General features: G+C 39.1%; 1 long non-coding RNA gene across 2 annotated transcripts; it reads left to right on the plus strand.

Annotated features, from left to right (window-relative positions):
- Positions 1-15,430: 15,430 nt before the first annotated feature.
- LOC138920350 (uncharacterized) lies at positions 15,431-23,811 on the plus strand. 2 transcript variants are annotated; one of them, XR_011431389.1, is made up of 3 exons: positions 15,431-15,541; positions 19,157-19,333; positions 19,906-23,811. It is a non-coding gene; the product is annotated as an uncharacterized lncRNA (long non-coding RNA). The 2 variants fall into 2 exon arrangements; XR_011431388.1 differs by having other exon boundaries at positions 21,343-23,811.
- Positions 23,812-24,423: the final 612 nt, after the last annotated feature.

Genomic DNA, 24,423 nt, shown 5'->3' on the forward strand with positions numbered 1-24,423 from the left:
GGAGGGAGGAGGAGTGAAGCATGAACTCCGGGCTCCAATTCCACGCCCCCTTCCCTGCGTCCGAGCTGCCACTCTTGTTTGGTTGTGGTATTTGCCCAGAGCCGCCTTTCATCCCGTAGAGAGTCGTTTAGATTCGGAGTTAGAGTCAGCCAGCTCGGAAACTGCGGAGGGCCATCCAAGAAATACTGCGAGACCTAGACCCTCCTTGAGCCTTTACAGAAGGACCGCCCTAAAATAGATGAAAATTAGAGCTTTCAGCGCTTCTCCCACCCCCGTTTGGTCTTATGTAGAAATAGGGCCAAAGGCCTGAGATCACAGAGAAGCTGCATGTGAAGTTTGGAGGACTTTGATTAATCACCCTCTTAAGGATTTAAGATGTAGGGGTGTACCTTGAACTTCTTCTCTTTGCATGGTAAATAAATAATGTCTCTGATAATTTTCTGTTAATGCCTGTATCATTTTAGTAGTTTTTGTGCGTAGTCACCCAAATTTTTTAAGGTTTGCCTTATGCAAGTAGAATGCCTGGCAGAACAGTGTAAAATCTTATTTCCCCTGAGTTTATAAGCTATTTTCATATAATTTCATATTTGAAGGTCGTTTATTGGGTCATCAGTTCAATCTCTTGGTCTTATAGATAATCAAGCTGAGATGTTAGGGATTTGTCCAAGGTCACACAGCTGGTGTTCTCCAAAAACAGAGCTGGGACCTGGCTCTTCTCACTGACTCCACTCCACCACCCCACCCGCTCCTCATGCATTTGCCTGTCATTATTGGAAATCTACCTCAGAATACCTGCACAGAGAAACTAATAGAGGCTAAAATGCCCAGAAAAGGGAAAGCCCCATATAATGAGGTATTTTGCTGCTGTACTAGAAGCCAGATATACAGTAGCTGCAAAATTCCACTGTTATATCTAGCACCACAAATTTAAATACAAGAACTTCCAGAATTCATTCCAAAAATACATCTTAGTATCTTGCAAACACTTCATACTAGTTTTCTATAATCCAGGAAAATCCTGTGGAGTTGAGGGAAGAGGAATTGCTGCTGAAAACTTACTAGTATAAGCATTTAACGGCTAAAAAGAGCAATGAAAAAAATTCTGCTGAGAAAGTGTTAGAAATATATAAGATGATGCATATCATAACTGATTTCTTATTTAGTTAGGTGCTGTATCATGAACAAGTTTCCTACAATTTTGCATTCAGTTCTTGTGTTGCTTAATCCATCTGAGAAAGTTTGTAAGCAAAAATATATTCATATCATCATATAAAAGATAGGTACACTATTAAGCCATTAAACTAAATACCTGTTGGAGCTTGAAAAATAAGCCCATGGACTACCAAAAAAATGTTCAATTTTCAAATTGGGGAATATGTCAGTGTAAGGTCTTCTTTCTCCAGCATTTCCTAAAATGCTGTACTTCATTATTTGAGCAAATGAAATAGAAAATGACCCCAAAATGTAATATCATCCAACTGTACAATAAATCTCTAACTTTCCAAGTAGGACTTGCTGTCTTATGCGTAGTTTATGTCCCACAGCTTTCCATCTTTGAAGCTTTGGCATGCTGGTAGTAATCTTGGAAATTTTTTTCTCCTAATCTTAATTCCTCTGTCCACAGTAAATGTCATTTTTGTGTTGCTTGTCCTTATTCTCCATATGAGGTCAGCATTGTGGTAGCAGGCTAGATGACCAGATACAAAGCCATCGAAACAGACCACATTCCTGAAAGGTGTCCTGGAGGAACAGGTCTAAAAGAGAGCCATTTTACAGGATAACTGTTACTGACATAGCTTCACAAAGCCCGGTGCTCCTATCTCAGTTAACAGTTTTAAAATTATATTTTAAAAAGGTTATTTGGATTTATGTGTTCCAATCCTTAAAAATAAAAAATTAAAAATGAGAGACAGAAATTTGTTGGAAAGGAAACACAAGCAAAAGTTTGAGAAACTTACAAGAACCTTACTCAGGCAGTGCAGGTGAAAATGCAGGTCAACACAATCTGTCTAAAAGACAGTGTGCAAACATCTGATGTATATGTATATATACACACAGAAGTACGTACATGTATGTGTGACTTTTGACTCAGCGATCTCACTTCTGGAGATTTACTCTAAGAAAATATTTACAAAAATTCAAAAAGCTATCCCCACAGAACATTCGTTAAAGCATTGTTTATAGCAGCAAAAAACTGGAAACAGTCTAAATATCCATTAATAGCAAAGATGGTTAAGTAAACACGCATACACATACGCACACACAATGACTTACCATGCAGTCTTTAAAAATTATAAAATTCTATACTAATATGGAAGGAAGTCAATAGTATGCCTGTGAGAAACAAGGTTCAGAATAGTATCATACCAATTACATAAATTGTGGACATGTTTCAAGTGCACAGAGCATATATATACAGAAAGAAATCTGGAGGTATGCTCACCAAATGTAAACAGTGATTACCTCTAGTTGGTGAGAAATTTGGTAATGTGTGTTTTCTCTGTTCTTTCAAGTTTGATTTTTTTTAAATGAGCATGTATCTTTTCCCCAAACAAGAAAGCTATTTAAATAGACTAAGAAGATTACTACCAACTATAATAAAACTTTTCTTATTCACACTAACTGAAATGCTTTTACTCTAAACAAGATCAGCTTTGGAAATTTTGAAATAAGGAAATTGGGTTTCATTACAGTCCTCTATAGGCTGTACACTTGGAACATTAAAAAAGAAGATATAAACTTAATGTATTCCTCTAAACTGGTGAAGAGAGATGTATCAGAAACATTATTATATTGCATATTCTTCCATAACTGTTGGGGGAAGCTATATAGGCACATGGATGAATTGTTCTTCCTAGAATTAGAGCCAACTGAAGTTTGTGAGCAAGGTCTCAATCCTGGTGGAGAATTGATACAGAGATGCATGTGAACTCAAAAGTCTGCCAAAAGACATGACCAGACCTCTCCTGGAGAGGATATACCGATGGCAGATAAGCACATGAAAATATGTTCGACATCATTAGCCACTGGGGAAACGAAGGTTAAAACCACAAATGAGATATCCCTATATACCTGTCAGAATGGCTAAAAAAAGAAAAAGCAATAACACCAAATGCTGGTGAAGAGGCAGAGAAACTGGATCATTTATGCATTAGTGGTGGAACTGTGGGATGGTACAGCCACTCCAGAAAATAGTTTGGCAGTTTCTAAAAAGAAACACTCCTCTTCCTTACAGGTTTTTAATTTTTCTGTCTCCCTCGTCACCACCACTTCTAGAACAGGGAGCTAATGTGTCTAGTTCACTATTGTATCCCCAGGACCTACATGAGCACTTGACACCTGATGGGTTTTCAATACATACTTGTTGAAAGAATGAGCAAATTTTGGATATGAAACCACCCCCAACGTACACCAGAGAAGTAGATTAATATGTCAAGACCGAGTCGAGCAGAGACTATTCAGAGGGTACAAAAGAAAAAAAAACAGAGGCTGTCATTGTGGAGTGAAGTTGCAGCCCCAGGAGACGAGGCATGGGAACCTGGACTGGGGCCCCTCACTGCAGTGCTATGAGAGAACAAAGATGCATGTGGAAGGCAATACTCTAGACCCAGAATTAGGTTCCCATTGATTCATTGAGGTGAATCCGGGGAGGACAATTTCATCTCAAAATAGCACCCAGAAGGATCCTTCAAAAACAAGTCAGATCCTGTCACTTCCGTGCTCCAAAGCTGCTAGTGTGCTGCCCATATCACCATGGCAACGGCCACAGCCCCTGCAAGGGCAGATAAGGCCCTACACAACAGGCCTTCCTGTCCACCCCACCCTTATCTAGAATGTTCTTTCCTCAGATATTTGCATGACCCACTTGCTTCATCTTTGCTCTCGTGTCATTTTCTCAGCCCTTCCCTGAACAGCCTTGTTAATGTTGATACCTGCCCTCCCCAATGGTGCCTCAGCACTTCTAGCACCTTCCCTGCTTTATTTTTCCTCAGAGCACTCACCACCTGACATGCTGGTTTTTTACTTATTTTTTTTTGTCCATCAATCTTTCCCCATTATAATGTATATAATGTAAGCTACTGGAGGAGAAATTATTATTTTGCTCATTGTCCTATCCTCTGTGCCTAGAACAGGGGAAGCGGTCACATATTAGTGGAAGGCAGGAAAGGCATACCTAAGGTGCCAGATATTGAATTATTGCTAATCAGCTCCAAACCTGCCTTTCTGTTTTCTGCTCTATGACTGAGGCACACTCTGCAAATCATATTTGGCTTCGGCAGCAGGCTCCTAGTTAGGCTCTACCAAGAGGGGGAGCTAGAGAGGCTGGAGGACAAAGAAGAGACTTGCTCCTTTCTGTTTGTTCCCTCTTGGGCTTCCTGTCTATTTCCTTTTCTTGTGACCATCACCCCAGCACCTTTTTTTCACCCAGACAGCAGCGGTTCCTTAGCAGCACATGAATCTGGCTTGCATTTTCCCCAATACTTGCAGAATCATCATCATCTCACTATCTCAGAGACAGCAGAACCAACCTCATCATTCCCCCTCCTACTCACTCCTACTCACTCCCACTCAGAGACACCCAGCCAAGCAGCACCCTTTCCTTGGAGGTCTGAGTTTCAGCTCAACGGCTCCTCTTCTAAGTTTCCAAGTCTGTCTCTTTGCTTGCTCAGCTCTTGGGGTTATATTTGCTTCCTACAATAACTACCTCCAATACCTTAAAGCTCTTTTCATTCTTTCACTACTTAATTTTATACCTTGTTAACAGTTCTGTGTATATCTCTTTCTATGGGGAGCAGAGTCAGGACCTGCAGTTGAGTCTGTGCCAGGGGAGATGTTTGACTAAGAAAGAAAGTGTTATTAAAGGGAGTAAATGAAAATTGTGGGTGAGAAGGGAAGCCAGGCTCAGGGCCAGAGATCAGATTAAATGTCAGGACTGGAAGCAACTGCCTGTCTATAAATAGGTAACAAGTCCAAGGATCAAGGTCTCAGATAATCAAGAACAGGTCAGTCAGTGAAGTGTCAGGTGGGTCAAGATGAAAGATGCCAAAGATAGGCTACCCAAATGAAGTGCTGGGGTTCTGTGCTTAATTGTCCTGTGGCACGAGGCAGGGAGGTAAGGTCGATTCACCACCAGCTGAATCCAGTGATACCTCTCCGCTCCTTGTTTGCTCAGTCTAGCCTCCCCATTCCTGAGCCAATCTTGATTTAGACAAGATTTGAAAAACCTCCCAGATATGAGCTCTCTGCCTCTCTGGACTTTTGAACATTGACCACTATCTCAATCTCCTGCGTCTGTTCTCCTTCCTCTCTTTGTGAATAATTGACTGAACTGGAGGCTGTGTGACCCTGTGTGTGTTGCTGCTTCCATGAAGCCCTTCTCCAGAGCCTGGGCCACCTCAGTGTGCAGTCTAAGGACAGCACCTGTCACTCTGCCTTGCCTACCCTATGCAACCTATCTGTTAATGCAAGTAAACTGAAACATACAGATAGCAGGCACTGACCAGAATGGAGTGGGGTGGGAAAGTCAAGAGTTAGAGAGCAGCCAGGAGGCCATTGTTGAGATTTAGGTAGGAAGTAGTTATGGATCTCCAGTAGGTCATGGCAATTTCAATGACTAGAAAGGCATAGATGGAGGAGGTCATAAAGTGGAAATTTATGAGCCTTGGAAACTGATTAATCATAGTGGCTGAAGTCAATAAAATAATTCCAAGATTGTGTCATTCACAGTTAACTGGAACGTGAAAACAAAGTATTGGCTTTTTAGGACATGATGAGGAATTCAGTTTTTGGTTGGTTCCGTGAGATTTGAAAGCTGGGGAAAAATATACAGGACCCAGTGTAATTTGTCTAGCAAAAGTTAGAAATTAAGGAACAAGGTCCCAGTGAGAGCCCAAGACAAGAGGTGGAGACCTGAGAGCTTCTTACACAGAAGCAATTATTCATACTCCATCTGTGGATGACCCTTACAAGTAAAGGAATGTAGAGAAAGAAAAGCAGATCAAGGATTGAACAGTGAAGAAACATTCTCATTAAGGGAAGAGGCAAATGGACGTGAGAGAAGAGGCTTAGAACAAGAGCCAGTGTACCTGGAGTGGAATGACATGGAAATCCAAGAACGATTTATAGGAGGAAGGGGTGGTCAACAATATCAAAATCATAGAGATATGAAGAAAGATAAAAACTGAGAAAACTCAACCAAATTTACTTAGTGAGTACTTGCAAAGTTTTTTGATTCATCTACTAAGAGACGTCTAACTGAAGTCATTTAAAAAGAGTAGATTTTAATAACAAAAGAGTTACTAGCAAATTTGAACCTGATGTTTACCAGTAGTATGCTTTTATTGAGAAAATTAAGTTCATGTCAACACTTAGCAAGTACATAAACCACACAGCTCCTTCAATATTAAAATAGAGATTTGCTGTCAATGAGAGTTCATTAACTCAATAAATGTCCACATTACTTTTTGTATTTTTGCAGTATTTAAACCCTTCTCATTCTAGTATATGCTTTTATCATCACAATATAACATCATTCCTGGTAAGAATCTTAACAGATCCATAAATAAATCAGTCACTTCCACATATCCTATTTTTGGGCTGCTTTAATCAGAGTTTGTCTCTGCATTCTTTATTTAACAACTACTTGCCTGGAAATATACTTATTCTATAAATAGATATTTAACAAACTGTATGTAAAACTGTTTTCGAAGTTTATGTACTTCTATAAATCTTGACAAAATATACCATTACTAACATCATAAGCATGTATCTGGGGTTATGAGAAGGCAATTCCCTTGCTCCCCAGTCTACATACACATGCGCACACACAGATGTGATGGAGAAGTTGTAATATGCTCCAATATTTTAATAAATAACATTGTCCAGGGCCGGCCCCATGGCTGAGTGGTTAAGTTCTCACACTGCTTCGGTGGCCTAGGGTCTTGCTGGGTCAGATCCTGGGCACGGACATGGCACCGCTTATCAGACCATGCTGGGATGGCATCCTACATAGCACAACCAGAGGCACTCACAACTAGAATGTACAACTGTGTACCGAGGGGCCTTGGGGAGAAGAAGGAAAAAAAAGGAAGATTGGTAACAGATGTTAGCTCGGGTGCCAATCTTTAAAAAGAAAAATAACAGTGTCCATGTCATGCAGAAATAGCTTATGTACAGTATATATATAATTCACACATAGTGTCACAGATGGAACATAGATTTTCAATAACAAAACAAAAAGCCTGTTGACACGTTTGAGCCTCATGTATATCAGCAGTGCTTTTATTTAAAATATTTAGTTTAATTCAACAATTACTTATTAAGTAAAACCTGATAATGTCTAAAATTTTCCAATGTTCACCTTTAATAAGATCTTATTTCCCAAAGAGTGCAACATAATATTCCCAGACTGTCTGCCTTGAAAGTAATCATGGTATTTTTCCACTGCTAATAAAACTAGTCTCTGTCAATTAATTGTCATATTTTTACTGTTCTTAAATTATACCCTGTGCTTTTTATATTCGAGGAGATTCTGAGTCAGATGTGCTAATTTGGTTTCGTTAACATTAAAGTAGCTGAAACAAGCATCAACTACTGATTCAAACTTCAGTTTTCCCTTACAAGAAGTCAAAAGAGCACCATCTAGTGGAATTTTTGACATAAAATCCTTCCAAATTGGTCTTCGAATTGAAGCAATCGACTTTTAAACAAATTTTGTAAGTGATAGTGATTATAAATCAATTCTTACATATTTTCTAAAATAAATCCTAAAGATTTTCAACTGAATTTCAGATTATAAAATCAAAATCAATACTTCACCTATGACATTTTTAACCACATATTTTAACTACTGACTTGGTTTTGCTCTCATTTGAGTGTTAATTATGATAAACTCAGGATTTTCTTTCTTTCTTTTTTTTTTTTTGAGGAAGATTAGCCCTGAGCTAACTACTGCCGGTCCTCCTCTTTTTTGCTGAGGAGCCTGGCCCTGAGCTAACATCCGTGCCCATCTTCCTCTACTTTCTTTGTGGGATGCCTACCACAGCATGGCGTGCCAAGTGGTGCCATGTCCACACCAGGGATTCGAACTGGCAAACCCTGGGCCACCTAGAAGCAGAACACGCGAACTTAACCTCTTCGCCACCAGGCCGGCCTGAGGATTTTCTTACTTTTCATGCATTTTAATATCTTTTTTAAAAAGACCTAATTGATTGTAATTTTATGTTATTGAATGCAAATTTGGCGCTTTTTTTTTTCCCCCAAGAGTGATTGTTAGAGGATCAGTTCCTAAACAAACAAGATTTAATTCTACTAACTGGCCACGTCAAACATTTGAGCTGGTCTTTGAGGAGGTTCAAAAATTTAGGTATAGAAGTCCAATTTCTCTTTTAGTGGTTATACCCAGTACAAACAATTTGACTTTTTCCCTAATTGCATAAAATTCATCAATGTACTTGGTATGAAAAGACAAATATGGTGCCTGCCTCACCTTGAAATACTGATCTCATCATCAGACTCGAGGTCCTGGGAACAAGGTGAGCAGGAAGTGAAGTTCATATGTCTTCAATCCTGAAAAGGCAGTGAATAAATACATAAAAGTGGTCGTGTGACCATGTGGGCTGACGGGACTACAAGTTCATAGCTTCCGGCTGAACTCTCTTTTCACTTTTGTTTGTTCATTCTATTATTTCATTATTTTTTTATTTTATCCCTTTTAGCCTCTATTCTTCCAATTCCCTAAATGATTCCTCCTCACATTAAGGTCTCTCTTCAAATATCTCCTAATCAAAAAGACTTTCCTTGACATCTTATCAAAAAGAGCACCATCCTTCCACCCCTCCCTTCACTCTGTGTCGTTATTTCTATACCCTGCTTTCTTTATTTTTTCTTACAACACTTATCACTACCTCTCATGATAAATATTTGTTTATTTTCTGTCTCCCTCTGTAATAATGTCAACATCGGCTCTGTTATTTTACCCATCTCTGTAGCTCATCGTTTAATTCTGTAGGGCTCTCCCCTTGTGGGTGGGGCATTTAGCCCCCTCTTTGACTTCACGTTCAGTTGTAAGACTTGTTTAGGCAAGTGCAATATTAGCAGATATGAGGCAAGCAGAGCTTGAAAAGCACTTGCACAACTGGGCTTGCTCTCTCCCTTGTGGTCATTGCAATGAGCACACGCCTGGACCAGGCTACAAGAGGAGGAGCAGTGCGTGGGACAGTGCCAAGGCACCAGAGTTGCCCCAGTGACTCCCGCTGGCCTAGTTAGGCTGTCTCTCAGCTTTGTGTTTGGAAAACTCTAATCATAATAATTGTTTTTTAAGCACTGCACTTGAGGGTGGTTTGTTCCCCAGCAATAACTAATTCATACACCCTCCCCTAGAAGGCAAACTCCTTGAGTGTAGGGCCTAATGTATTTTGTTCATTGCCACATCCCTCGCACCCACCACTGTGCTTGACAAGTAAATATTTGCTGAATAAATGAATGGAGTGGGGGTAGGTAGGCCATCGATTACAGCTTAACTTTTCCGCTGGTCTATCTTTATATTGGGCTAGATTCAATCAACATTGACAGAAATGGGTAGTCTACTTATCCAAAAGAAAAATTATTTTTTCTCTCCATCAAGTTTTTGATAAGTATTAAGGAGTGGTGTGTTCAAGGTTACATATCTTACCAAGTATTTCAAGTGTAACTATTTTAAATGCACAGTAAAATGTTATAATAACCAACTCTAATGAAGTGGAGTTATGACTGGCTTCCTTTTATGATCACTGAGCAGCCTAACAAAGAAATGTGAGAAAACCATCCCACCTCCACGTAGAGGTGAGCTCAGGGGATATCTTTCGACCAAGGGATAGTTTTGAGCTAGCTTTAAAACAAAGATGAGTGGGTAAGCAAGGTACCAAAGTTCTGTGTCAAAAAGCATAGCTAGAATATCTTTAGCCTGAAACATTTTTTTTAAAAAGAGGTATTACCAAAACGTCACCCAAGCTAATTTTTAGCAATGTAATAAAATACTCATTAAACGTCTAATTTTAAGGATTGTTGGGGCTGGCTCCGTGGCCGAGTGGTTAAGTTCGCGCGCTCTGCTGTGGCGGCCCAGGGTTTGGATCCTGGGCGCGGACATGGCACCGCTCATCAGGCCACGTTGAGGCGGCGTCCCACATCCCACAACTAGAAGGACCTGCAACTAAGATATACAACTATGTACGGGGGGGAGGGGGGGTTGAGGAGATAAAGCAGAAAAAGAAGAAAAAGAATTCTTACCCCATAATCCAAGTTAAATAAAATAAATTGCCTTATGTTGTAAAATTATTAGCTCTAAGCCAGGGTTTTATCACCCTGAATCTAACATTAATATTAACATTTTGGGCTGAATAATTCTTTGTTGTAGGGCATTTCCTATGCATTGTAGGATGTTCAGCAGCATCCCTGGCCTCTACCCAATGTCTCAAGACATTGCTAAATGTCTTACGAGGAGCAGAATCACCCCCCATTGAGAACCACTTCTCTAAGCTAATAATTATTGGTGGAATAACTACCATAAATGATGTTTCATTTTTATTTAAATGATTTTCAAACCTTTTTATTTTGAGATAATTGTAGCTCACATAGAGTTATAAGACATAATATGAAGAATCCCATGTACTCTTTCCCCAGTTTCCCCCAATGGTAACATCTTGCAAAACTAATGTACAATATCACAGCTGGGATATTGACACTGATACCGTCAAGACGCAGAGCATCTCCATCACCACAGGGATCATTAATGTTTCCCTTTTATAGCCACACCTGCTTCTCCTACACACCTTTCTTAAATACTGGCAAATACTAATTTGTCTTCCATTTCTATTAATTTTATCATTTTAAGAATGTTGTATAAATGGAATAATATAATATGTAAACCTTTGGGTTGGGCTTTTTCCACTCCGCATAATTCTCTAGAGATTCATCCATGTTGTTGCACATATTAAAACTTTGTTCCTCTTTATTCCTCAATAGTAGTTCATAAAATGTATACACCACAGTTTTTTTAACCATTCATCCATCAAAGGATATGTTTCCCATTTTTGACTATTATGAATAAAGTTGCTATAAACATTCACATACAGGTTTGTGTGTGACCATAAATTTTCATTTCTCTGGGATGCGGGCTCAGGAGTGCATTGGTGGGTGGTAAGATAGGCTCATGTTTAGTTTCTTAAGAAACTGTCAAACTATTGTCCAGAGTGACTGTACAATTGCTCCAACACCAGTTGTTGAAAAGTCTCTTTCCTCCATTGAATTGCTTTTGTGCTTTTGTCAAAAGCATTTGCACATATTTGTATGGATCTATTCTTGGGTTGTCTGTCCAATACTCCTTACAAGAATACGACAAAACTGCAAATGCAACAATGTGACGTTCACAATGTCCAGCATCCAATCAAATATCACCAAGCATGCAAAAAATTAGTAAAATGTCACTATCAAAAGAGAAATGATCTAGGTACCGGCCCAGTGGCACAGTGGTTAAGTGCACACATTCCGCTTTGGCTGCCTGGGGTTCACTGGTTCGGATCCCAGGTGCGGACGTGGCACCACTTGGCAAGCCATACTGTGGCAGGCATCCCACATATAAAGTAGAGGAAGATGGGCACAGATGTTAGCTCAGGGCCAGTCTTCCTCAGCAAAAAAGAGGAGGATTGGCAACAGATGTTAGCTCAGGGCTAATCGTCCTTAAAAAAGAAAAAAAAGAGAAATGATCTAAATAGTGGTCAGATACACAGGTTACTCTCATATTGTACCTGGATATATATGGCTTAAATTACAACTCTTTTTTTTTAATTGAAGTATAATTGACATATTATATTATTTTCAAGTGTACAACATAGTGATTTGATATTTTTACACATTATGAAATGATCACCATGCTAAGTGTAGTTACCATCTATCACCATACAATGTTATTGCGATATTATTGACTATATTCTTTATGATGTACATTACATCCCCATGACTTATTTCTTTTATAACTGGAAGTTTTTACCTCTTAATTCTCTTCACCTATTTCGCCCACCCCCTTCACCCCCTACCCTCTGGCAGCCACTAATTTGTTCTCTGTATCTATGAGTCTGCTTCTCTTTTGCTATGTTTATTCATTTGTTTTGTTTTTTAGATTCTGCATATAAATGAAATCATATGGTATTTGTCTTTCTCTGTCTGACATTTCATTTAGCATAATACCCTCTAGGTTCATCCACGTTGTTGCAAATGGCAAGATTTCATTCTTTTTTATGGCTGAGTAATAGTCCACTGCGTATATGTATGTATATGTATATATATGTCTCTCTCTGTAACATCTTCTTTATCCATTCATCTATCACTGGAGAATTACAACTCTTTATGCCTCTGTCTCCTCAGCTGTAAGATGGAGATAGTAACAGTACCTGTCTCACAGGGTTGTACTGAGGACTAAGAGATGTAATATATAAAGCACTTGGCAGAGTGCCTAACACTTAGGAAACTTTATGAAAACATTAGTTTTTATTATTATTATCATTACAATAAATGACTGTTTAGGATATTGCTTCTAAGAAAAAAATAAATTCTTTTCTACTGCTCTTGATTCCAGAAACACTGCATTAAACATGAAAGATATTTTTTAGTCACTGTAGGGGTAATAGCTGTGGAATGTGAAGAAATAGAGGGTCAAATACGTTTCAGAAAAAGTTAAAGTATCCATTAGGAGAATAAGTAGGAGAAATAGAAGATTTATCTATCAATAACACCATAGGAAAATCAAATGGAAAAATATCAAATGATCACTATTTCAAGGAAAATGAGGATTTTTAAAAAAGAATAAAACAATAAAGCACACTAAGACAAAACATAAAACAAGACTGGGGGTCGGTCCAGTGGCACAGCGGTTAAGTTTGCACATTCTGCTTCAGCGGCCCAGGGTTCACTGGTTTGGATCCCAGGTGCAGACGTGGCACCGCTTGGCAAGCCGTGCTGTGGTAGGCATCCCACATATAGAAAGTAGAGGAAGATGGGCATGGATGTTAGTTCAGGGCCAGTCTTCCTCAGCAAAAAGAGGAGGATTGGCAGCAATTAACTCAGGGCTAGTCTTCCTCAAAAAAAAAAAAAAAAAAAGAGTAAGAATAAATAAATAAATAAACACAAGACTGAAAATAACCTGTCAGTCATTATACTAAATGTGAGTGGGTTAGTTCCTCTCTCTAGATTCGATCAAAGAACAAACTAGCTATATAGTCATGCACTGCATAAGGACATTTCAGTCAATGATGGACTGCATACATGACAGTGGTCCCATAAGATTATAACAGAGCTGAAAAATTCTTATCACCTAGTGACATCGTCGCCATTGTAATGTTATAGCGCAATGCATTCTCATATGTTTGTGGTGATAATGGCATAAACAAGCCTACTGCACTGCCAGTCATATAAAAGTACAGAAAAATCAAGTAGGTATTGTATACAATACTTGATAATGATAACAAACAACTATGTTATTGGTTTATGTATTTACTATACTATACTTTTTATTGTTGTTTTAGAGTATACTCTTCCTACTTATTAAAAGAAGAAGTTTACTGTAAAGCAGTATGCCATGTTAACAGCGGCAGCAGCCTCGTATATCTCATGTTTACCGTGTCTCTTGATTGCATCATTTTCTCTTGTGTCTGATTTAATCTCATATTGTTTTGTTCGTCATGGCCCCTAAGTGTACAAAAGTCGCTGCTAATGTTGCCAATAAGAAGCCACATTGAGCGATTGACCTGGAGGCAAAATTAAAAGTGATTAAGGATTACCAAGGTGGAAAATCAATGGTAGTTATTGCTTGTCAGTCACGCATGTCACATTCCACCATAGCTGCAATCTTGAAGAACAGGAACAAAGTGACAGAAGCTGTTAAAGGGTCTGCTTCATTGAAGCCAATGAAACTAATGAAAATTGAGAAGGGCCTATAACAGACACGGAGAAACTTCTAGTGACCTGGATTGAAGACCAGACACAGAAGTGTACCCCTTTCAGCACTATGATGATCACAGTTAAAGTAAAAAGTTTGCTCATCATGTTGAAAGAAAAGGCTGGACCCTACTACGATGTTGAATTTACTGCTAGCTCTGGGTGGTTTAAACAATTCAAGAATCATTATTCATTACATAATGTGAAACTGAGTGGTGAGTCTGTGAGTGCTGATATGAAGGCAGCTGAAGAATTTTTGGAACCTCTAGAATTTGTGGAGGAAAATTACTTGCCAGAGCAAATATTTAATATGGATAAAACCTCCTTATTCTGGAAACAGATGCCTGAAAGGACTTGCATCCATAAGGAGGTTAAGTCAATGCTGGGTTTCAAGGCTTTTAAGAACAGGATAACAGTCTTACTTGGGGGCGATGTTGCAGGCTACAAATTGAAACCCTTTGTGATCTGGTACAGGGAGAACCCCAGGGCCTTCAAGCTTTTCACTAAGCACACACTGACAGGACTGACTGTGGTACAGGAGCAATAAGAAGTCATGAATGACCCAGCTCCTCTTCAAAGATGCCCTCCTGAATTGCTATGCCAGCCAAATGGAGAAGTACTATTTGAAGAATAACATATCTTTCAAAATTTTGCCTGTCATTGATAACAATCCTACATATCTTCCTTTTATTGGTGATCTTCATCCCAATATCAAAGTGCTGTTTCTGCCCCCAGACACCATCTCTGGTCAAACGAATGGATCAAGGAATTACAGCAACTTTTAAGGCCTACTATCTGAAAAAGACCTTTGCCCAGGCTATTGTTGCAACTGAGGAAGACACTGATGCAATTCTGGAAGGATAACAACATCTATGACTGCATCAAGAACCTTGCTTGGTCTTGGGGTGATGTCTCCAACACGTATATGAATGGCATATGGCAGAAGATACTTAAGAGATTTGTCCATGACTTGAAAAGATTTGCCAAGGATGAAGAGGTTCCAAAAATCAAGAAGGCTGTGGTTGAGATGGCAAACCACTTTAACCTGGGTGTGGACAAGGATGACAGCAAGGAACTCCTAGAGGTGGTTCCTGAGGAATGGACTAATGAGGAATTGTTGGAACTGGAACAGGAACGCATAGCTGAAGAAGAGGCAAGAGAAAAGGAGAGGAAAAAGAACTGCCAAGAAAGTTCCCAATGGAGGGTTTAGCAGAAGCTTTTGCAGACCTCAACAAACTCCTTAAAAATTTGAAAACATGGACCCAAACATCAAAAGGTTTTCCTTAATAGAGAGGAACGTTCATGTACATTATCTGCTTAGAAGCAAATGTACGATGAAAAAAAGAAACAAACCAAGCAAACCACTGTAGACCTATTTCTGAAAACAGTGACACTTCCTCAGGAAGAGCCTTAGGCAGGCCTTCACGAGATATTTCAGAAGGAGGCGTTGTATCATAGGAGATGACAGCTCCATGTGTGGCATTGCCCCCGAAGACCTTCCAGTGGGACAAGATGTGGAGGTGGGAGACAGTGATCTTGATGATCCTGACCCTGTGCAAGCCTGGGCTGATGTGTGAGTTTGTGTCTTCGTTTTTAACAAAAAAGTTTAAAAGTTAAAAAAAAAATTGTTTTAATTGTAAAAAGCTTATAGAATAAGGATATAAAGAAAAACATATTTTTGTACAGTTATGCAATGTGTTTGTGTTTTAAGCCAAGTGTTATTACAAAAGAGTTTCAAAAAGTCAAAAAGAATTTTAAAGTTTGTAAAGTAAAAAGTTACGGTAAGCTAAGGTTAATTGATTATTGAAGAAAGAAGAATATTTTAAAAATAAACTTGGTGTGGCTTAAGTGTACAGTGTTATAAAGTCGACGGTAGTGTACCGTGAGGTTCCAGGCCTTCACATTCGCTCACTCCTTCCTCGCTGACTCATCCAGAGCAACTTCCGGTCCTGCAAGTCCTGTTCATGGTAAGTGCCCTAAAATGGTACAGAAGTACCTGTTTTGTTTTTTTTTTTTTTTTAAAGATTTTATTTTTTCCTTTTTCTCCCCAAAGCCCCCCGGTACATAGTTGTATCTTCTTCGTTGTGGGTCCTTCTAGTTGTGGCATGTGGGACGCCACCTCAGCGTGGTCTGATGAGCAGTGCCATGTCCGCGCCCAGGATTCGAACCAACGAAACACTGGGCCGCCTGCAGCGGAGCGCGCAAACCCAACCACTCGACCACGGGGCCAGCCCCCAGAAGTACCTGTTTTTATCTTTTATATCTTATTTTTATGATACCTCTTCTATGTTTAGATATGTTTGGATACACAAATACTTATTATTGTATTATAATTGCCACAGTGTTCGGTACAGTAACATGCTGTGTAGGTTTATAGCCCGGGAGCAACAGCCCATATCATATAGTGGCAATCATCTAAAGACGCATTTCTCAGAACATATCCTCATCGTTAAGCGGTGCATGACTGTATAGCATTGTAAGATATGCCCCTAAAAGAAAAAAGACAATTGCAATGAAAGGAAACACAAAGTTCAAATGAGGAAATTCAGCAAGAGAAATTCAATATGCTAATATTAATGTAAAACTAGAGTTCAGGTCAAAAAGAATTAATAGGACAAAGAGAAATATTTTATATTGATAAAAAATACGCTCTACAAAGAAGGTACAGCAATTATATAACTTTATGCACCAAACCACATGGGACGCTCAGCAATAAAGATTCAGAAGCTCTATATCATAATTGAGAAAATCGGTAATATATACAAACATATATGTAGGTGAATAATGAAATCTTGGTATGTTGGAGGATTTTCCAAGTGTGAAAATAATGCCGAATATCCCAAGGAAATTTAAAGGCAAATGATAAAGTGAGGAAAAGATTTTCAAAATCATGATGTTGTTAAAATACAAGATACTCTGATAAATTTAAAAGAACTCTCTAAAAGAAAAGTGCACCAGAGATTTGAATTGACAGTTCATGAAAGGAGAGATATAAATGCCTAATAAATAAATGAGAAGACGTTCAAGTTTCCAGGTAACAAAATAAATACAAATAAAAAACAAGAAACACTTCTCACCTATAAAATTGACAAAGATTAAAAAAACATTGACAGTACCCAGAGTTCCGAAGGAAATGGTGCATGGGCAACTTCAGAGACCAGTAGTAAAAACTGGTATCATCTTTCTGGATGGCCATTTGACAATATAGATCAAAAGCCTTTAACTTGAGGGCCGACCCGGTGGCACAGCGGTTATTTTGCACGTTCGGCTTCTCGGCAGCCCGGCGTTCGCCGGTTCGAATCCCAGGTGCGGACATGGCACCGCTTGGCAAAAGCCATGCTGTGGTAGGTGTCCCACGTATAAAGCAGAGGAAGATGGGGATGGATGTTAGCTCAGCGCCAGTCTTCCTCAGCAAGAAAGGGAGGATTGGCAGTAGTTAGCTCCGGGCTAATCTTCCTCAAAAAAAAAAAAAAAAAAAAAAAGCTTGTGCTTAAACTTGGGCCAATATAGTCTGCTGCTAATAAATTATTCTAAATACAATATACTGTTTATTGAATTCCGCCTCTGAGCCAGGCACTGTAGTAAGCATTTCACAAACATAAGTATTTAATCTTTACAACTTTGCCAGCAGATGTTATTGTCAACTTTTACAGATGATACTTTTAATATGTAATATATATTAAATTCTTTTACCGATGAAGAAACTAATGTGCAGAAAGTTCAGCAACAAGTCAGAGATCAAACAGCTGGAATAGGAGTTTACATACAAGTCTATAAGATTTTTAGAAAAAGTGGACATATATGCACATCTGTAAAAATAAGGATGTTTACTGCAAAGTTTATAATAGAGAAAAGTAGGAAATAGCGTCCATTACCCATTAATAGGAGAATTATTATGTACATTACATTTATTCAAATTATCATATAAATTTTAAATGGAAATGTATTTAGAATATATTGTTAAGTTACAAACATTGGTAGAAAAATAGTGTTCATAATAATAGCTGATTTTTTGGGGAACGCTTGCTATGTGCACAGACATTTGTTCAACTCTGTAAGCGTTTACCTAGAAAGTAACCTGGAAGGACTCACACTAGAATGTAATAATGGTTGTCTCCAGGTAGTAGAATTAGGGATAATTTTTGAGCCTCTCTTTTGTTTTTTGAAATGACTGAATTTATTTCAATGGGCATGCATTTATTTGTAATCAGAAAGAAACTTAACCAAGAAAGAGAGAGAGGAAAAACTTTGCATATTAAGAAGCAAGTGAGTGGAAGTTTCTCAAATTGTTTTGATACACACATGAGCCAGGAGAGTGTGCTATGCTTCCATCTTCCTAAATCTATCTTTTTTTAATAGGGTACTGCAATTTCAAGGACAACCATCATTTTTTGTTGTAGATTCTTTAATAAAGTCTTTGTAGTCATGATTTAATTTTCAAAATGTTTGAAATATTTCCGAGGACCACAAAATGAAACAAAAGCTAACAGGAGTTTTTGGATTTCTCCAATAGATTTACACGTGGAACTCATGCATCTTCATTTTCCTCCTTCCTGGAGGGTGGATACAGCCCAAAGGATGTAGGTTATGATGACAATAGCCTCTTTTGCGCCCTCTTCTACTAAATCCCTATATGCCAGCACATCAGTGCCTCCCTACCCCTGGCAGGATCCTGGGTGGCTCAAGCTCTCTCCTCAGCAACTTGTTTGCCAAAGTCCCTGGCATTGAACCCTTGTCTCCTGCCCCTTGCCTTACCTGCCACTACCTGCAGGATGTAGTTTCTGGCAACAGGAATGTGTCTTTGAGGGTCATGAGTGATCCAGGGACTTGATATTACAAAGCTTGACTTTGTCACTATCGACTAGGTCACTTAAGGAGCTCGGTGGAATTGTCAACAGTTTTCTCTTGATGGGTCCTAGCAGCAACTCTGTTCCGTTAAACACAATTGGAGGGTTAACACTTTTTTTAAGTAAACAGATTCTTCTTCTTTTTCCTACCTTCTTCCTTTTTTTTGCCAGTAAAGTTGATAGCAAAATAAACTATAACTGTCAAAAGTTACAAAATAGAAAATTGAAAGATACATACACTCATACATATCGACACACACGTTATTCCATTCTCTTGGGGTTTTTTGAAAAGTCTTACTGTCATAATATTAATTAGTATTTCTCCCACTTGTGTTCACCAGACTAGGAATGGTGCAAAGATGCTGAGGAAATTGGAGTCATTTGGAAACTTCTGTTCTAAGGGGAAGGTTCTATATGTCAGAAGATGCCAAAAGGTCTCAAGAAGATTACATGGTACCTCTAGAGGTGTTCGATGTGTTGACAAATTCACACCTCCTATATTCCCTGATTCTATTAAGGTGAGCCATAAGATACTGCTGGACTTCCTACGTAAAAAATAATTGATTATCAGTGATTTCATAAGATTCAACCTAAAATAATGAAATGTGGATTGTATGGCAGAGTGAGGAAAGATGATCTGGAGGAGAACAGTGAAGTGTTTCAATGGAAAAAAGTGTTACTGACTTCTGTAAAAGTTGCTTAACTACATCTCCTTAAGGATAGGTTGGACAGGTCCAACCTTCCCTCATAATACTAACGTGTGTGCTGAGGTCCATAAAACCCCCAGAGAGCCAGTAAGCCAGACTAATCTCTACTTTAATGGATATTTACCGAGAACAAATTGTGTCAGGTTATTTATCACAATAGAGACACACTCTTCCTTCAAGGAACATTGAATCTATAGGGAGGAAGGCACACAATTATGTTACAATATGTCAGTTGCCATGATGGATGCATGTTCAATGTGCCACAGAAGCCTAGAAGAAAGAGTACCTGAGACTGCCTGGGGGAATCAGGAAGGCTCCACAGAAGGGATCAGAGTTGACTCAGGTTGTAGAAAAACAGAAATAAGTAAGGGTCTCTTCCATAGCGTTTTCCACAAGATGGTTGGCCAGAATTGGGCATTTTTCAACATTACGGGGATCATATATAGCTGATGCTGCTGGAAGTTGTATCGTGGGTGGGCAGAATGGCAAGAATGGATGTGATCCCTACCAAAGGAACACAAAAGGACATCGCTGGGCTTCCAGCAGTGAGATGTCCTGCCCAGACAGGTGAGAAACCTGCCTTCAATGTTAAGAAGTCATTTTGGATGTAAAAATCGGGACCTTAAAAGAATAAAAGCAAGCTCTATCTTAAGGATTAGATTAATTGAACCGACTCAGCCATCTCTAGATTAAATGACTTCTTGTAGTTTGGCTTGGTGAATATATCTCTCTCAGAAATATTCAAGGGACTATTCTTTGGGGCCAGGGCTTTTTATCCTTGAAAAAAGAAAACTTTCTTTATGTCTTGGGCATTCCTGGTGCTCATTTCAGTCCCTTGTACTCTGCGTCTCAATCAGCCACGTCATTAGCTATCCTGGCTTCAAGCTTTCACACCTACTCCTCTGATCTAAGTCCTATGAGATATTTCAAAGTGTATTGGTTCCCATGTAGCTGATTTCACCATCCATCCATTATTCATTCAACAAATATTTATTGCTACCTACAATTATGTGCAGGAAACTTCTGGGTGCTGAATATACAAATCAAAGTCCCTGGTCTCAGGGAGCATTTTCACTCAATTCTATGAGGTGTATCATCCTGATTTCGTCTAGTCAGAGGAGACATGCAGTTGACATATCATAAAATCAGTAACCCATGCACATTTAACTTTCATACATTTCGGTATGTCTTTAACGGTACCTAAAAGGACCCAATAAAGACAGAACATGCTGTCAGAATTATGCAATTAATACCTCTTAACCAATCTGGATATTTTCTTCCTCAAGAGTTTCATTCAACACCATGTGAATCTGAGAAAGTGTTTTCACTAGTTGGTATAAAGGAGCTCTATTTAAACTGAGTTTATTTTCCAGTCTTACTAGAGTCTTATCTTTGTAAAGATTAAATCATATGTACTATATACAGCGTGCATTTACATATTTTAATATATGCATAATTTTGAAATTTTCCTTTTCAATACTATTTAGGAAACTGGGTACTTAATCACTATGAACTCAACCATAATTTCCTCCTCAATCTTTAAATTTCTATTTTCCCAGATGACCTACTTTAAAGGTTTATTTTCCGCATTGCAGAAGCCATTAAACGAGTCTATGCAAGCAATTAAAGAGCATTGCGTGGGATCTGCTGAAAGCACGAATATATTCAGTTGTCCTGGTTTTAAATCAATAAACTAACATGGATTTGGAATTAACACCCACATGGTGGACAAGCTCACCTTGCTTAAAAAACAAGCTATTTCTATTAGCTCTGATCTCAAAACTAATGAAAGTCAACAGTGATTTTTATCTTGATCCTAGAATCCTTAGGGCAGCTGGACGGCAGAGCCACTGAGAGCATTGCAAGAAAAACCAACGGGGTGCCAGGCCAGTCATCGCTGATGGGGGAACGTGTCAAGGATTAGGAAGGTCTTATGCAAACTGCGGAGAGACAACAGGGAGGCACCTGCCTTGAGAAAAGCCCTGCTCCTTTGTCCCTGGTTGCTTCATATGACCAGTATCTGCCTGCCCCGAACACCTGCCCGTCCAAATACAATACTTAGAATGACCTTTGTTTATTCGCTCCTATAGTCATTATTCTCTTCACCTAAAAGGACAGGACACATTGAACTTATTACTCAGCTTGGCTGTTCACAGTCACTAATCCTAGCGATGATGTCAACCTGCCCCATCTTTGATCAAAGAGTACACAACAAAATCTGCCAGGAAGATTTTTAGGCCTGACTCATTGAGAAATGAAAATAATTATAAAAGTAATATGTAAAATTTAAAGTACATGAATTCCACCCTGATATATATATATATATATATATATATATACTTAGCTAGCAGGATGCTGTAGGGCAACTTCTTGCTTCCCTTTAGGACCTAGACTCAGTCCCTCAACTTTTGACGGCTGCAGATGGTTCACAGCTGAGTCCCTGTCTGAGCGTTGCACTGGGTAAGAGAGCGTCTGCTCCCGCGAGCTTATGCCTCCTCCCCAGGAGCAGCCCACACCCAGAGACTGGTTAATGCAGGGGTATGAAGACTTAGCCCCCTGGTCTTGATATAGGACAACTTCTGAAAGGCCGTCTCAGCTCCAGAAATTTTCGTAGGACCGGCTGAGCTCTCTGCTGCAACTGCTCTGCGCTCAACTTCTCTCGGCCCAATTCTGTTTCCTTTCCTTCCTACAAGGATTGTTCCCAAGAGCACCCCCTGTAAACTTCCTGCGTGCAATTCTCCACCTCAAACTCTTTTCCAGGAGAACGGAGCTAAGAGAGCACCCGCCCAAAAGGAGAAAAGGTTTTCATTGAGGAGAAGTTCACTGAGCTAATTTTCTTACTACTCCTGTTATTTGTATAGTAAACCCTACTGATCAGAAAACTGAGACACCACGTATGAAAAGACTTCATATCACAGAATTGATGCAATCTCCTGTTTTTCTTGAAACATATGGTTTTCTCAGTCTCTCTCTCATTGTCCCAGTTTTACCAAAGTTACAGTGTATCAGGTTTAACTGCTTTTAACAGAAAACTCAAATATGACTCTTAAAGAAGATAAAGTTTGATTTTTCTCTCTAGTAGAAGTCTACTGAAGACAGTCCAGAGCTGGGATGGTAGCTCCATGGTTGTCAGAGACTTAAGTTTGTTATATTTTTTCTTCACCCTGTTGAGCCCTTGACCTCCATCCTCACAACAGCTCAGGATCCAAATAGGTGCTGAAGCTCCTGCCAGCATGTCTGCAGGCAGAAAAAGGAAGAATGGAAGGGCCAAAAAAAAAAAGTGATTTCTTTGTAGTTGTCAGCCATCTTTAAATAATAGTCTCAGGGGTCTTGCCCATAAACTTCCACCTATATCTCATTGGTGACTACTATTTGCAAGGGTGGAGGGTAAACATAATTTTTAGTTGGGTCCATGCCAACCCTGATAATATAGACATCAATTACTGAGGACAAGAGCGGAGAATGCAAGAGTAGGCAACTGGTAAGCTCCGCCTTACCTAGGTTAAAAGAAAAGTCTCTACTTGAAGAAATCTATATAGGGCAAGAATGATAAGCAGCGTCTGACCCTTGGGCTCCATGTGGGGAGGTAACTGGAAGTGGTGGGAGCTGTGATGAGCAGGAGCACTCATCCACCAGGTACAGCTGGAGCCACCCCTGCCATGTGGGAATGGAGTCCAGTTGGGTCTGATCTTCCAATTTTCCAAGAGAAGCTGGCAAACCAGATTTTTATGTGAATTTTCCCTTTTTTAAAATCAACATCCACATTTTAATAAAATTCTGTGTCTGAATTTTGTAATCTGTATCTAACCTCCAGTTTGCAATCTCTGATCAAGAAGAGCCAATTTTCCTTGGGGCAAAACTTCAGGAAATTTGTGCCACACAGTAAGACGTGGACTCTATTGCTTTGCAATCAAAGGTGAGGGGAAAAGAACTTGAAATGAAGGTACAGGTGGCCAGATGCATGGACCAGGGCAAATACTTACACCCTGTGGGCAGGCAGCCCACCAGCCACCTGGCCCTCAACTTCCCTCTCCAGTCAGAAGGAACTGGCTCTGAAGCCGGGTGTACAGAATTTTTACAAGCACAATTCTGGATAATTAACCCCTCCTTGCTCTATATAAATGCCTGTGGCACAAACCTCATCAAATTCCTTCTACACATTTGTCCGTTCCTTGCAGCTTTCTCTTTTGACCAGCAGATGGCAGCAAATATTGACCAGTCTTGGGCACTAATTTACACCTTCAGAGTTGATGTTCTTTTTGATGCATTTTTTTAATTATGTCAATAAAAACAAGGAAAATCATCTACATTTGCCTCACTCATTACTTCCCACATTGAGAAGAAGGTTAATCCGTTTTAGACCTGGTTTATCTTCTTGAAAGAGTTGTCATAAAATTCCAACTGTATAAAATAGTGGAGCAAAGGTCTTCATTTATTCCCTGATAATACAAGGATATGCAATTTAATATATATATCAGCATACAAGGATTATTTATTCAACCTTGACTCTTAGGGCTCCTCTTAATAAAAGACTATGAATATTTTTATTTATCTTTCTAAGCAGAGTACAACTTCAGGACAAGAACATTTACTATTGGCAAACATTTACTATTGTGATTTTATGAATAACTCTCACGTTTGCCCAAATTCACCTGTTTAAAACTGTACTTCATCCTTTTAAGCACCTAGAGATGTGAATAATGAGATGAATTCAGGAAAAGTTACAGGGAAAATCTCCCACGTGTCATTAAATTGAATTCTTATTATGTCATCTTTTGGAGAGTAGCAATGTAAATTTTTTTAGAGCTTTTGTCATGTCATCAGCGATTATGGAATAAATAAATGCCTTTGAGGAGAAAAGTCACCCATACTCAACAAAGTAATTCAGGTATTAGAGGGGA

Source organism: Equus caballus, chromosome 23 (genome assembly GCF_041296265.1).
Source record: "Equus caballus isolate H_3958 breed thoroughbred chromosome 23, TB-T2T, whole genome shotgun sequence".
Taxonomy (NCBI): domain Eukaryota; kingdom Metazoa; phylum Chordata; class Mammalia; order Perissodactyla; family Equidae; genus Equus; species Equus caballus.